Source organism: Thalia democratica, chromosome 6 (assembly GCF_965202585.1).
Source record: "Thalia democratica chromosome 6, ktThaDemo2.hap1.1, whole genome shotgun sequence".
Taxonomy (NCBI): domain Eukaryota; kingdom Metazoa; phylum Chordata; class Thaliacea; order Salpida; family Salpidae; genus Thalia; species Thalia democratica.
The window spans coordinates 35,944,582-35,960,080 of NC_139170.1; the positions used below are offsets into that span (position 1 = coordinate 35,944,582).

At 25.1% G+C, this 15,499-nt stretch overlaps 2 long non-coding RNA genes across 2 annotated transcripts; both read right to left on the reverse strand.

Moving 5' to 3' along the window:
- Positions 1 to 3,642: 3,642 nt before the first annotated feature.
- On the reverse strand, positions 3,643 to 12,438 carry LOC145839396 (uncharacterized). The gene is made up of 3 exons (XR_014370056.1): positions 12,098 to 12,438; positions 11,594 to 11,897; positions 3,643 to 3,764 (listed from the first exon to the last, which is right to left on the reverse strand). It is a non-coding gene; the product is annotated as an uncharacterized LOC145839396 (long non-coding RNA).
- Positions 12,439 to 13,368: 930 nt separating this feature from the next.
- On the reverse strand, positions 13,369 to 15,151 carry LOC145839577 (uncharacterized). Its single transcript, XR_014370073.1, has 3 exons — positions 15,046 to 15,151; positions 14,129 to 14,316; positions 13,369 to 13,444 (listed from the first exon to the last, which is right to left on the reverse strand). It is a non-coding gene; the product is annotated as an uncharacterized LOC145839577 (long non-coding RNA).
- Positions 15,152 to 15,499: the final 348 nt, after the last annotated feature.

Consider the following 15,499-nt stretch of genomic DNA (forward strand, 5'->3'; position numbering starts at 1 on the left):
TGGTCTGGTAGAAATATTTCTTTCTTCGTGTTTCATTTTAGAAACAAACTTTATCAATCACATTTTTAACGACAATAAGCATTTTTTTTTAATTCTGTTTGAAATTTACTGCATATTTATTACATAAACTAACAAAAAGTTTTCTATTACGAAACAACTTTAAATTATTACCGCAACAATTTAAGTAACAAATAGCAAACCAGGGATACAGCGTTTAGAAATATAATGAGGTACTTTTAAAAATGTTGTGTAGTATCTCAGCTTTTATTAAAAATCATCGTGAAACAAATAAAAGTAAAATCTTATTTAGAAATATTTAATAAATTTAAGAAATAAAAGTAAAATTTAAAGAATTTTGTAACAATAAAATAATAACACATGCAAATAATAGATAAATAGTGTTTTTAAACATAATTTGTTTAAATATGAGCTATCTTTCAACTAAAATGAATGAACAAAACATATATTCAAAACTAACATTTATATTGGAACAATTTTCAATTAAAAGCCTTTTTTTAACATAAACTTGATAACCAACTGGTGTAAATAAAAGTTTTATCTTAAATTTTTATTCTCTTAGCTCAGTCTTAAGAGTATAGTAAGTGTTGTGCATATGATACCAATTTAAACTTTAACGAATAAGCATTATTACAAATAAAATAAAATATTTAAACTTTGTTTCTAAGTGATGCAAAGTTTTAAAACTAAATAGCAGTTCAGTAAATAAAATAGAACAAGGTTTCTGACAATGTTGTTAAAGTAATTAGAGATGAAAGCAGCAAAAATTTTAGTTAACAAATAACAAGTTCAATTTCATTTGTTTTTTACAAAAAAAAAGTTTCTTAACTTTGTGCAAATGTTTGATTTTTTCTTCAAGATGCAAAAATGCATAGAATCAAATTTTTTAATTAAAGAAATTATTTTAAGCGTTCATTGTAGTTGAAAAAATTTCTACATTTAATATTATAATTTAATGTATTGTTTAAAATAATATTACATTAATATTAGAAAAAAATAATGACTTTTATCTACTACAGCATGTGTAAACTAAATTATTGTTTTAATTATAAAACTCTTTTTGAACCTTAGTTTTGTTTTTAACCTTTAAATAAATATTTAGGTAAAACTCCAATTTGTATAAGAATATTAAATTTTCGGATAAAATCAAATAGAATATTTAATAAATGCTTTTAAAAACGATAAAAAATAAATACAAATGAAAGATAAATTAATAAAAAATCGAAATAGAAGAAAGCAATAAGTTACCTTTATTAAGGTACATTTAAAAACCCTATATAACACTTTTGACGATATTAATTTAATTTTTTAACTGCTATCAAAAACCTTTTTTGTTAATATTTAATATATCGAAGGCTTTTTTAACAGTTAAAGTTTTTTATTTCCGAATTTAACACTCAAGTCCTAATTCGAGTTATACTAACTATATAAGTTTAAGATTTGTCATTGAAGATAAAAAGATTATTTAAAAGTATTTGAATCGCACCTATTTTGTTAAGCTTTGAATGTTAAACTTAAATAGTTCTACAATTTGCTAAACTTTTTTCCAGAACTAGTTTTAGTTAATAATTTGATAAATAAATAAAAACCAAATGTAATAAAATTTCAATTAAAAGTTTATGAATACAAAATAAATTGTTACATTTATATCACCGATATTTTTGAAAATTATAGATGCGGCGGCCAGTACGGCAGAAGTCTCAGCAGCCGCGTCAGTACCAGGACTTCCAACATCTCCAGAATAAACCGGTCTTTGGTCCGCACTGTCCACTTCAGGTGGATTCCAACTCTCAGATAGTTTCTGGTATGCTCCTACCTTTTAGGTAAAGGTTTTAGTTTTGATTAAAACTCTAGGCATTGTTTTTAGTCTACACTTTAGCATACACATGAATTATTTAGTTATTTATCCAAGACTATAGTTATAGTAGCTTGTAATTAACAAAACAATTAGTAGTCAAATATGACATCATAATATTGCTTACATTAGTTTATAACGTCCTAGTTTTTCTTTGGTCTAAATTCACTAGTGTTTATTTAACAAAAACATTTATTTTCTAAAAACTCTAATTCTACCAAGTTTTTGATAATCAGTTTTGTATAAAACAAAAATTAGTTAGTTAATGACGTGCGCTAAGTAAAGCAAAAAAAGCAAACTTTAATCGTTTTATCCCTCTAAATTGTTCTTAAAGCTATAAAAGAATGAGCTATAAAGAATGAGCTCTATTCCAGGTATGAATACTTTAAATTTTGATTTTAAGTTACTTGTTTTTTTTCAAGTTCTGAAAAATAAGTACAGTACTTGAAATGTGAAATTGAACTTGATAAAAATTATATAAATTTTGTTTAAAAAATGTTGTTTAGCGTGACTTTTCTTTGTTATTTGGTCACACTTTTTTGCATTTAACTTGTGATTTGGTCACATTTTAAGCGGTTTTAAAAATAAAAAAATTTAAAATTGTGGCTCAAGACTGTATATCACTTTTTACGAAATCTTGAGAACAATAATACGTAAAAAGTTCAAAAGTGTTTTAAAGACATACGAGCACTAAACTTTGTATTAAAGTTAATGAAAAACTGAAAAAAACGTCATGGTTAACTTACTGTATTATTTATTATAATAAAAGTACAAAATTGGTCAAATGAAAAAATTGTTAAAATTTTAAAACATTTTTTGACAAAAACATCAGAATTCTCACTATAAATACAATTTAACGTTTCTGAAATTCCTTAAAAAACACCAAAATACGTTTTACGTGGTTGTTATATTTTGAAATTAGGAATATAATTATGGTGAAAATTTTTATTACCATAAAACCATAATTCTCAAGTACAAAGGGTACTGTTAACCTTAATGCGTTTCTAATGTTTCGATTAAAATAATTTCGCATTAACATCGAAATTGTTAACACTGTACAAATTACATTATAAGTTGTACAAAATAAAATAAGTAACTATCTATAAAATTATTTTTTAAGTACTTTACGATCTTTAAACATTAGTTTTAATTTAGTATAGTAGTAGTTAATCATAAATCACAATTTAATTTATTTTCTTATTTTAAAATTATCATAAGCTTTAAAAACTTGTAAAAAGACGGTTAATATATCGTTTGTACTTAAAGTAATAAAAAATTGTTGAAATTTTTTAGGTTAATGTTTCATTAGAAATTTTAACAAAAGCAAATATGTAGTTTAAACATATGAATAGTTTTTCAAATAAAATTTATTTAAAAAATTTCTTTGTTTTTCTTATGTCAGAAGCTTAAAAAGTATGCAAAAGATGTTAGATATCACACAAAACACTTATTAAGATAAAGTAATTTTTAAAACAATTAGTTGTAAATTTTAATTATTATTAACAAATTTAAAAGTTATATTATTTTTTCTACATATATTATACTTAAAGGCTTAGATATTTATACAGATATTTAGTATTCCACTCGTTTCTTATTTTGAAGTGTTAAGTGCTAAAGTTTTTTTTTAAACTTAAACATAAAAATACTTTTTAGTTTAGTTTTTCAAACTTATTTTAAACCTTACTTAACTAATAAAAAAAACGAGCCTGAACAACGAGTTTATTTTTATCGAGGTGGCACTTCATCAGGTAGTCAGTTGCCCACCTGACCTGATCCAACGCATCTTCGTACAAACCTGATGACTGGTATCCCTGTTTGAATTCCTGAATACCCCATGATAACATGGTGGCTCCGAATGCATTTATCATCGTTGTTTTCACGCTTCCCGATCCTGATTATAGTGTGTTTTAGTGTTTATAATAATTAAGAATAACTTAAAAGAAATTTTAAATATATTTTTCACTAGTTCTCAAATTCTTTTAAAATTTCCTGTTAACTTTCTAAACCGAAAATAAACACATTTAAACAAACAAATTTTATTAATAGCTGATAAATAAATTTTAGTAATTAAACATATATAAGTTTGTTTTTATTAGTAATTAGTATATTAATAAATAAACTTATGACGAGACTTTCATGATAGAAAAAAGAAAATTATTAACTTATAATTAGTACTTTTAGAATTTTGTAGCTACAAATTGTATTTTGTTAGCATTAATTTCTGATTAAGTTTAATTTAATGAGATAAAAATAAACATTTTATTTTTCAAATAATACTGAAAAAAATTTAAAGAGTTTTAAACGCTAAAACATAAGCAAACTACAAACTTTAGTTTATATAAAAAACTTTAAAAACAGAAGATAAAACATCAAAGAAAATTTGTTTCTGTTTTAGACTTAGAAATTAAACTCATTTAAACTTTTGAGTATTATTTTAGTCTATGTCCCGAACATTAAAGACTACGTAAAAATCTATAAGTGTACTTAATCTTGTAAAAATATCAGAATTGATCATAGTTAATCATAATGACCATAAGTATGATTACTTAGTGATAGGTTTTTTACTTTAAAGCTGTTTTTGTTTTTTTTTAGTAGGTCTCGCTAGGTAAACTTGAACAAACTTATCATTAAGTGGAAGTTGTAAAAACATCAAGTAAGTCTTATCAGATAATGATACTAAGCATTTATGATAAGAAATAAACAAACTAAAACTGCTACTGATTTTTTTACTTGATGTTTGAAATGTTCTCAAAGCTATGTTGCAGTATAGTTTGCATTAAAAAAAAACACTTCCAAAAACTTAAAGAAACAAGCAATTTTTTGTTGCAATAAAATACGTACTTAAATTATTAAAGTCAACAAATTATAATAAAGTTTTTTAAATTAATAGTTGTATAAATTATATTAAAACTAATTTGACTTAAGTAAGTTACTAAAAAATATTTTACGTAAATAAAGTACAAAAAGAGTACTTATTTAGAAATATTGTAGCAAAACTTTCTGGTATGATCAGTTAGCCTCTTAAGTTTTAAATATCTTTTTTTTTTGTTTTATAAGGTTTATTTCAACTAATTGTATTTAATTAATTTTAAGTAGCTAACCTTTTATTTTACATTATTAAGAAACAATAGTTTTTGAAAAAAAATAATATGTAAACAACTCCAAAATGTTAGGTTACTTTATTAAAAGTTTACTTTTTACTTTTGGTTAAACTAATATATCAACAAATCGAACACATAAATCAAAAAAAAATTATGTCTACATATAAAACTACACGTCATAACAGATCGTATATTTTGAAAGTTATAGTTTTAAGTATAGGTTTTAAATTAATTTTAGATATCAAACGTCTCACTTTAAATAACTAAGATAATGCACTTTTTCAAGGAAGTACATATCCAACGAATACTAAAACCTACACTTACCTTATCTACTTACATATTTTCTTAATTTCACAAAACCATATCAATAAATCTAATAAATAAACTTTAGAAATAACTTATGTAACTAATCGTTACATCTTTTTCCTATTTACAGTTTGCTAAAATTGTTTCTAAGAAAACAATTTTCAACAACTATCATTTTGTTATAACGTTCGATTATGCTATTGGGTTTTTCTAGAAGTGAGTTTGGTTTGCACAGAAATTAAACCGTGAAATGATTAATTATCTTTGAATTATCGCAATTAAGATCAAGCATGTTTCTAAGCGGCTTATTCGAATGTAGTTTAGTAATTTTCTGTGAAGTTTTCTACAAGGTCGTCGAGAGTACATTTACTAATAAATACAACGTTTTATGTACTAATTTGTGTTAATTATAAACTATAAGTAATTTGATTAAGTATCAATAAGAATTGACACAACTACAGTTTATTTTTTCATGGTATCTGATGTGAAATTTTAATATGGCTCTTATTTTTCACAAGTTAACAAAAGTTTCAATAGTCATTAACTAGAAATGATCTATTAAATTTTGTAGGAAATAATTGATTTACTTTCAATTTTTAAAACAAAATATCTAGTATAATCGATAATAATCTTGATGCTCTTTGAAAAAATAAAGTGTTTTTTATTTCTAACATTTATATATTGTTTTTGAAAATTTTAGAAAGCTTTCAAGCAGAATAAAATACTGTTGACACAAAAAGGTTTTGTTTAAAAAGGTAAACAAGTAAAATAAGCTATGTTTTCCACTAATATGCTACTAATTGTTTAACAATAAGCAACAATTTTATACCTCTTCGATTTTTTTACTAAACATGAAAATATAATGCAGCAAACTTAGCAACTGTTATATTAAGACATTATGCACTGCACAGTTTACAAAGTTTTATGCAATTTAAATAGCCAGATAATGACTTTATTCAAAAAAAAACACAAATTTCATACATCAATGTACTTTTTAAGTATTATGCTAATATTTTTACGAACTAAACCATTTAAATTTCAATTAAAAACTTAGTTATGTTCAATGCAAACAAACAAAGCAACAAAGCATCGATTACAAATTATTATTTACTAAAACGAGTTACAATTTAAAAAATCAAGAAAAACAAAACAATTGTAAAATAAATAGCAGTCAATAAGTTTAGTCTAAGTTCTAGAACTAAAATTCGTTGTTTATTACAGTAAGTCGTATAATAAATAAATTAATATAAGTTATGTAGCTTCGTAAATATGTTGTATATATATTTCAATTATATCAAAAGACTTAAAACTCAAAGAAAGATAGTCTGAAAGTTAACTGTTGCGGTTTAAGCACATTAACCAGCAAAAATTTAAAAATTTTCACTTACTTTAAATGTGTGAAAAATTAAAGTAGTGCTTTAAAATTATTTAAATGTTTAAATAAATTAAATAGAATACTTTCAGTGTTAGTTTTGTTTAAAAAACTGCTTTAGGAAAATCTAAATAAATCCTGTTAGGTTTAAGGTTAAAAATTTTTCGCGCAGAATCAATTAAACATTGCTTAGTTTTGTAGTTTTAGTTCACTTAAAAAATTAACACCTCGTAAAAACTTATTGAAATCTAAAATACCAATAGCTTTTTAAATATATGCAAAGTGTATTTACTGTGACCTGTAATACATGTTAGTAAAAATAAGGACCTTATTACACCATGTTAATATAGAGTAACTAATCCAAAGTAACTAATTTTATTTACACATAAAAGAGTCATTAAGTTTGTGTAAAAAAGATAAGTGCTAGTTTGGTATTAGCAGTTTAATAAGCCATAATAGATTAAAATTTTAATAATTTTACATATGTACTCTGTAGGTGGGAACGGGTTAAAACTGCACGAAGGGACTAAATTGCATGAAGACAATTTGCTCGAAAGGTTAATTTTGCACGAAGACATATTAGAACGAGAAGACAAAATTGCACGAAGACAATTTTGCACCAAGGGTCAATTTTGTAAGAGTTACAATTTTGCACGGAGGGTCATTTTAAAGTAAATAAATAAAATCAGTCAGAGTAAAAAAAAAAAGAAAAAAAAAATTAAAAAAATAAAAATAAAGTTACTTTCCGAAGGTTAGGGATAACAGTGATAATAAAAATAAAAATAAATAAATTACTTATAAAAACTGTCATTAAACAAAAATTACTAAATAAAAATAAATTACTTTATTATTATTATTATTATTATGTTGATTATTGTGCAATGTTGGACTCATGCATTAAAACCTGAGCCACTTAAACAGGACACACAAAAAGAGAAAAATAAAATAAACTTATATTCAAAACTTTAAAATAAATTACATACTTAAAAAGAAAAAAAGCTACTAACCGAGGGTAAGGCTTAGGGGTAAGTATGAATGTTATAAAAATAATTTAAAAAGTATTTATTATTAAAAAAATAACAATAATAAGTTACCGACCGAAATTAAGGGTTAGGGATAACAGTGATAGTAAAATGAAAAAAAAAAATTAATAAAAAAATAATTAAAATTGATAGTCAAAGTTTGTCTCTGTGCAAAATTTTCTGCTCGTGCAAAAGTATCTTCGTGCAAAAAAATCCCCACGTGCAATTTTGTCTGCTCGTGCATATTTGAGACCTACTCTTGTAGGTACATATTTGTAAAAAGCAGAAAATATGATTATACTGTTTATTTATTAACTTGCCGTAATATTTTGTTAGTCACCCTAATATAATTGTATATTTATTTACTAAACCAGACTTAAAGTGTTATTTGATATAAAATTTGTTTGTTTAAAATTAGATCTATAATATTTATTCAACACTTTTTTTCTTTTTTGTTTATTTATCAAAGTCGTGTTTAATTAAAGATATTCAACTTAATTACAATAGTATAACTTTTATAGTTTTAGTTAAACTAGTTAAAAAATTTTTGATGCGTAATTAAAGAGTGTTTTGATATAAAAAAGTTATTTTTTATATCAAACATTATTAGACATTTATTACATATTAATATTAGACATTATATACAGTTAAAGTAATTTTATACAACTTTAATAGCCAAACAGAGACTTTATTGAATAAATAACAAAGGCAAAAAATAGCTGTAATCTATTTTATTTGTTTCACTGCTTTTAAAATACCTCATTACCTTAAATTTTTTTAAAACACTTTCAATCTTTTTTTTAAACAATAACGAAAAAACATTTTTAAATTTTTAATGTTTACTAAAGATTTTTTTCTTCGAAAGTTTTACGTTAAAGTTTCATCATATTTTGTGAGGCTAGTAGAATTTACTATTTTTTTTAACAAATATAATACAGATTTTATAGTTAGAATTGTAAGTTTAACGTTTTATAAGTTTTAAAAGAACTGGTAATAATAGTTAAAGAAGTTTTACTATGTTAAGTTTTACCACTGACAAAAGTTCATTTAAGTATATTTATGAAAATATTTCTATTTATAAATTCATTTAAAAAAACGTCAATCGAATTCATAATTTTTTCAAACTTTTTAGAATTATTACCATGACAGACTTACTGTTCCCTTTTATGCATTAAAATAAAAGAACTGTAATATAAAAAATAATTTATTGACAACTAATTTTAATTATTCTTAGTTAGAAATTAAACCAAAATAATTTTACTTACTTTTAAACGGTTAATTACTTTTGATAGTGTTTTTTATCGTTTTGTCTATATACTACAAAAATTTAAATTTAAAAATAAATTCTGTCTTCTTATGTTGTAAAATTGTGCATTGAAAAACTTTACAATTTAATGTAATAGCCTAATTTTTCTATTAATACTTTCAAACTTTTTCTAAATACAATCGTGTTTGCTTTTGAACTATTCTTAATTAAAAAGTATATTAACTATTTATAAATAAAACTGTTTGATATTTCTAAAAATTAATAATTGTTTTGTTTTGAAAAAAACTAAGTTTTATTAAATTAAAAAAAAAAACTTTACATGATATATTTATGGTTCATAATAAAGTTGTAAACACGATTAAATGATGTTAGCTTGGAAACCTCAAGTTTTTTTGTAAATCTTTTTATAATAAAATTTTATTCATTTATTTATAATTGGCTTTTAAATTTTCCAACGTAGTACTACAGTTGTAAAAAGTAGATGCTTTAAGTTAGAAATAAACATTTTGCGAGTTTTATTGTTATAGTATTATGCTAATACTTTAAATTTTAATTACTAAATCATCCTGCCACTTTTTGACAGCTTTATATAATTTCAACTACAATAAAGTCCTCACATAGCCTTTACATTTTAAAACCTGTAAGTGTAAATAAGATAGCGTGATTAGGAAATGAATTTGCGGTTACAATATGAAGAAAAAAACAAAGATTTTTTTTCTAATAGCGGTTAAGAAGCAATTTGTTTTTATAAACACCTTACATCACTACCACGGTATTAAGCTATAACTTTGGTGTAAAGAACTAAGGTATTAAAATTTTAAAACATTTTTTTATTCCGAAAGTATTGTTTTAAGCTTATCTGGAAATCAGATTTTTATAGAATGATAGCAGTTTCAAAACATTTTCAAGACAATTTTGTAATAATTCTTTAAGGTCAATACTTAAAGTTTTAAGTTGCATTTGTGAAACATTAAACAATATTTATAACCTGATATGATTTCTAACTAATGAAAGACTTTTCAATTAACAAATTTTGTTTTTACTAAATGTTAAGAATCTAACGATGTTTTTTATGCAATAAAACGTTTTTGCAAAATTAAGAAAACAACTTTATTGTTAAAAAAGGTTATCCTTAGAACTCAACTGTCTTTATGACTTGTATTAATATACAAACATGAGTAACAAAACGTGTAAGCAGTTCTAATTCTTATATGTTTTACGTATTTTTGGTTTGTTAAAACAGTTTTTATATAACAAGTATGATATGTGTCAAAGTATTTCGTAATTCTCGTAAGTAAAACTCTGACAAATATTCAGAAAACATAAATTAAATTTATAATTCTATGTAATGCACCATATACCTAAGCACGATCTGCTTGTAAAAACTGACTAGCTTAATACGTAATCAAGTCAGTCTAAAAGTTGATGATTTATTTTAATCATATTTTTTTTATTTTTAGGCATTAAGTTACTAGTAACGAATGAACTTTGGAACTAATTTGACTAAATAAATTCTGCATGTCAAACACATGAATTTTATGAGAAATAGCATTTAAAAACAAATAATTAAATAATAATAATTTGTAAGACGAAAGTGATCAATGTGCAAAAACTGTACTTAATAAAAGTTTTACTCACTTTATAACATCAACAAAATATTGAAGTTTAATAATAAGTTATTTTTTTCGTTAGTGGAAAAATTTGGTTTCTTCACGATTTGTAAATGAGAAAAATTGACAGAACTCAGATAGTGAATGTATAACGGTTCTTTCACGTGACTTTTTTAATTAGAAAGTTTAATTTACATTAAGAAAAACACTTTTATTTTTAATAAGAACATTTTATGTAATTAAAAACATCTCACAATAGAGGTCACTAGGTTTAGTTTTGAAATATTTAAACGTGAGTAGATGTTTTTTTTGAATAAATAAGTTTTTTATTTAACTTGAGTATTTTTGTCTGTTCGATGAAAAAACTGAGTACTTTTTATTGTAACTATTAAAAATATAAATTTAAACGTTTGCTAATAAAGATCTTAGCGAAAAAATTTTACTGGAAAATATAATATTAACAGATTTAAATAGTACGTTTTCTTTATTACACTAACACATGTTTCTCTGTGTTAAATTGTAAATGTGTGAAAACTATGTGAACATTGTGTTAGTGTAATAAAGGAGAAGTACTATTTAAGTTTGTTATTAATATATTTAATTGTACAAACTTTTTTTTTTTTTCTTTTAGATTAAGCAAATTTTGCGTTTTAAACCATTAGACTATAACAAAATAACTCAGAAAAGTGATTTACTTTGATTCTAAATTTTGTAAAATTTTGTTTTAACACTTACTTAACAATTTAGACTTTAACATTTAAAGTATATTAGTATAAGTTGCACATTGATGTTTTTTTTTTTAGCTTTGTTTAAAATACAAAAGTAAGTATACTCAAACAACAACCATAACTTTTAAAAGTATGATTTAAAAAGTTTTTGTTTATTTTTTATGTATAAGACACTTTATGTAAACTCTAAGTACGCAAATTACAAATATAACTTGTCTTATAAAAAAGTAAATGTTATATAACTTGTTGTTTATAATATTCTTAAACATAAACAAGTGCAGTGTCGAAACTAAAACTACAATTCTTGCACCAACCTGATCGAGGTACAAATTAGCGGCGTAGGCTTTAGGCAGCAGCAAGTACTCGTACCCCGACCTGGACGACGAATGTGGCACCGTGTTGAACGGGTCCAACCTGACAACCGGCATGCTGAACCTCACCATGGCAACCCAGCCCCCGTACAATGGAGTGGTCGCCCTGCTGAAGTACGCCTGACCGTTAAAGCCCCCAGGCCACACACTGAACACCCGCACGGTTCCTGTCACTGGGGGGCAGCCTATCACGCGACCGAAGGGGGAAAGTAGCGGTTTTTGGGTGTACCCACCCCATCTGGCGTCCCTGGATGAAAAAATTTTAGTTGTTGCAATTACTCGCTTTTTTATGTAAAGTTTTTTTTTAGACTTTTTTAAATTAAGTTTAACACTTGTATTTAATTTTAATTAAGTTTGAAAATATTGAAATAGCATTAATAAAAAATACTTTTGTTTAATTAAATTGCATTAACTAGCTAGTATTTTTCTCTAAATGTTATTTTGTACCTGAACGAATAGTCAGGGTATTTTATCGGGGATCTTCTTCAGTTTAGGGTTCTTCCGGAAAGTTTTCGAGCCCTTCAAGTTTAAAAATTTTTCCCGCCACAAGTGTGGGTCTTTCTTGCTTGTTCCAAGAATTTCTTGGAAATGAAGTTTGTTGTTTCCGAGCTTCTTTTCTGATATTTTCATGTTGATGGTAAATTGAACTAATTTTTCTTCCTCGTCTAATTTTTCTTCTTTTTCTTTAAATTCTTCAAATTAATTTTCCTCTTCGTATTCACTATAACTTTTATTTGTTTTAAATAAAAAATTTACAAGTTTATAAGGTATGTACTAGCAGAAAAAAAAATCACATTAAAAGTTCGAGCTAAGAAATCAACAAAATAGTCAATATTAAGTATGTTATAACAAGTTATGAACAACCTTTAGAATTTTCAGTAGTTTATATCAGTTATTAAACATATCGCAAGATGGGCCGTACAGCCTCAAATTTGAGGCAATTTCAGAAACTTAAGCTGCAAAGGGGCTAAGTGGGTCGTGACTATAATTTGAAACTTAGACTAGATATTCTGGAGGTGGTGTGATCTATCTAAGATTAGTTTTTTGAATAATTCTATTTGAGGAGACCATAGCATTTTTAATTTCTTCAAAGGGGTAGTAAGAATATTTTAGTTTTAAGTATCTCAAATCTTCCCTTGGTTGTCTGTTGTTCTTCGTGATTTTTTTGTATTTATCAAAATCGTTTTAAATATTTTTTTTTTTATTTACGAACAAGTCTTGTTCAAATAGAATCTTATTCTATTATTCAAAGGGATAGCATATGAAAAATATTGGGAAAACTTGCTTTAAAGAAATTTACAAATTGAAAGACAGCTTTATGCCATAAATAAATTGCTGACATTTTACTACTATAAAAAACTTTTGTTCTTCAAAAGGTTCGAATCTTATTGGCTGCTTCTTTTCCCTCTGAACCCTCAAACTGCTCAACCTTCTCACTTGACTCGACGAACCTGCAAACCTTCGCTTAAGCTTGCCCACTTTGTAAACAACTTTATAAAACTAAGTTCAAGAACCCATCTTAAAAATATTTTAACCAAGGTAAATATATATGGATACAAAATACCAATTAAAATTTTATTAACTTTAAGATACTATTTAAAAAATATACATATTATAAATCTGCACATTCACACTAAACTTTATTTTAAGCAATACTCTCTTAGGTATTGGCTCGGGCATCAGTTACTAGTGATGACGTTGCAATCCTTGAACACCACCCCAAAACCTGCCATCGTGTGGCCGAACCTGCACACGACCCTGAACTGACGGTTGCTAGGGTTACACACCGCCGCCCTGTTGTCAATTATAAGAGGGGAATAACCCGATAAAAGAACTTCTCTCATTTTCAAAGTTGTTTTGTCAGAAGCTAAAGTGTTAAACTTTATAATAAAAAACTTTATTTTTACATAGTGTTTAATTATTATTAAAAAATTTTTTAAACTGTTTTACATATTTAGTTTTTTGTATTTCTAAACGTTTATAAAAAGCTTAAACATTTTCTGCATGTTTTTATTAAGTCGGAAAGTCACTAACAAGACTACAAATTAAATTGTAAAGTTGAAAAGGATGTTTTTAATGTTGAAACAAAAACATACGATCGATATAAGGTTTTTCAAATTAAAGATTAAGCTTGTTCTGGGATTTTCTACTGACCACATACATGGAAATACTCTTTCGCATTTTTAGTCATAAACATGAAAGTTTATTAAATAAGAAAACTCTTTTTATTGTTTTCAGTTTAGATATTTAGTATTGTATAACTTTCTTATACAAAGTTTATTTTGAAACAAATACCTTACTTAGTAAAAGTCTACATATTTTACATAGTTATACAAGTTTTACAAGTTCCTTTTGTGGTATTTTTATCAAAAAGTTTTTAAACATATTCTAAAACAAACTTACAGCTTTGCGTTATAAAGAAAACGTCAAAATATAAAATATTTCTCTTCTGAAAAAAAATATTTTTTTTAAGCTTACGTTTAATCTCACTTTCCTTGATCCATGACGTTGTGATAAAACTGAACATTTCTCTCTGAAGATGGAACCGAATTGTAATTGAGTAGATAAATTGAGACTTTCTTCCTGAAGCTTTTTTAAGGGACAGAATAAGCTGGTATCCCTCGACCACGCTCTGACACGTCTTTGCCTTGCCGAAGGGTCCTGACCTGTTGCCATGGTAACCAGTTGTCAATGGTTGCGAAACAACAAAACTGTCGACATGTTAACAAATGGTTGCGTTGTAAACGCTCGTGGACTACCAGTGGTGTTTAATGTTTAAATAAGACAAAAAACTAAGTAAAGTTATAAATGTGAACCTTTGCGAAATAATTTTGTCAATTTATTTTGAAAAGTCGAAAAGTTGATGATAATGCAGCTTTATAAGGTGTAGTTTGGTTTTATGCACACTTTACTACCAAGTATCAATCAGTTTTATGATTTATGTAGTTTCGAATTATATTAAGTAAATAGTTAAAGCTTAACACGTGTTTTCTACGAACAATATACTTTAATTTTTGAAAAAATATTGTTGTAAAAGTTAAATAGATATAGCAGTATATTTCAACCAACATAACAAAACGATTTATCTAATTAAATTAAAGTAATTTATGAGTTACAAAAAATAAAAGCAATTATGTGTAATTTATTAGTTTGTTTAGTATTTTCCCAGTGTAACAATTTATTTTCACACAAACTAGGAGAATTACCATTAAATTTAAGCTCTAAAATTTGAAATGTTCTCATATAATCTTGATACACGCTAAAAAAATAAGTCAGTCAGGATAGATGAAAATAAATGTACTTGAAATTAATTATAAGACCTTTAAGCAATTTTGTCGATTAAATGTATAATTTTACATTACATAATATACATTTTATTTGTTTTCAAAACTCACTAAAGTTAGTCGCAAACTCTAAACCCGCCAGTTTTGGTGGGAAAAAGTCCGGGAATTTGAAAGTTGGCGCGCTTTCTCGAGTCAACATCTGAACTTGGATACCAAGATTTTACTTTTAAAGCTCTTGCCCAGACAATTATATATGATCTAAAGATCGTTTAGAAATTGAACTGATATTGTCGTAAAATGAAAATATATTAACTAGAAAATTGTTTATAGTCATACAAAATGTACATACCTTCTTCTATACTTTTCAAATAACTTGCAGAGAGAAAAAGAACGAAAAAGTAAAACAGAATAATCTTAAAAATAAAAGCTTTGTAATAAACTACGCTTCGATGTTTTTTTACAGTTACACTAATCTTCGTGATAAGAGCCTTTAAAAATTGAAGGTGCAAGATTATTCTGGTGTTTTAGAAACATAAAAGATTAAAAATTTTAAAGTTTGTTTTGT